We start from the raw sequence: 815 nt of genomic DNA, 5'->3' as shown, positions 1-815 counted from the left end.
AGTCGACTCTAACTCATGGTGACCTCAAGTGTGTCAGAGTAGAGCTGTGCTCCACAGGGTTTCCAAAGGCCCTGGGTGGACTTGAACTCTCAAACTGCCAACATTTTGCTTAGCAACCAAATTGATTAACCATTTGCACCAGCAAGGACTCTCACTGACTGCCTAAAAAAAAAAAAATCCAAACCCACTGCCGTTGAGTTGGTTTCAACTCATAGTGACCCTGTAGGACAGAGTAGAACTGCCCCCATAAGTTTTCCAAGGCTGTAATCTTTATGGAAGCAGACTGCCACATCTCTCTTCTGCAGAGTGGCTGGTGGGTTTGAACCACTGATCTTTTGGTTAGCAGCTGAGAGCTGTAACCACTGTACCACCAGGACTCCTATATTGACTGCCTAATGGCTACTAATTCTTCAGATCTCAAATTTAAGTGGCCTTTCCTCTGTAACATCTTGGTTAACCCATTTTCTATGCAGAAAATATGGCAAAAATCATCCCATTGCCAGTTCATATGTGGGGGGTTTTATTTCTTCCATCCTGACTGTTCTCCAGTGAAGGCATAAAGATAGATGGCATAGGTAAGGCCACTGTAGAATTTAGGCAGAAACTTCTTCTTTCCCATGGATTCATCTTTCCAAATATTACAGTGGTAGAATGGTAAATGCTACCTGAGGGTGTAGGCCTACAGAGAGAGCTCATGAAGGTCCACTTCAGTACTGTAAGCATAGGCCTTGGCCAAGCAGGACTCACAGAAGGCTCTTGTCCAGGGCTCCACATAGGGGACTATGGCAAAGGTTCCATAATAATAAACACTGGAC

Source organism: Trichechus manatus, unplaced genomic scaffold, assembly GCF_000243295.1.
Source record: "Trichechus manatus latirostris isolate Lorelei unplaced genomic scaffold, TriManLat1.0 scaffold00093, whole genome shotgun sequence".
NCBI lineage: Eukaryota > Metazoa > Chordata > Mammalia > Sirenia > Trichechidae > Trichechus > Trichechus manatus.
Note: the sequence above shows the minus strand (reverse complement) of the source record.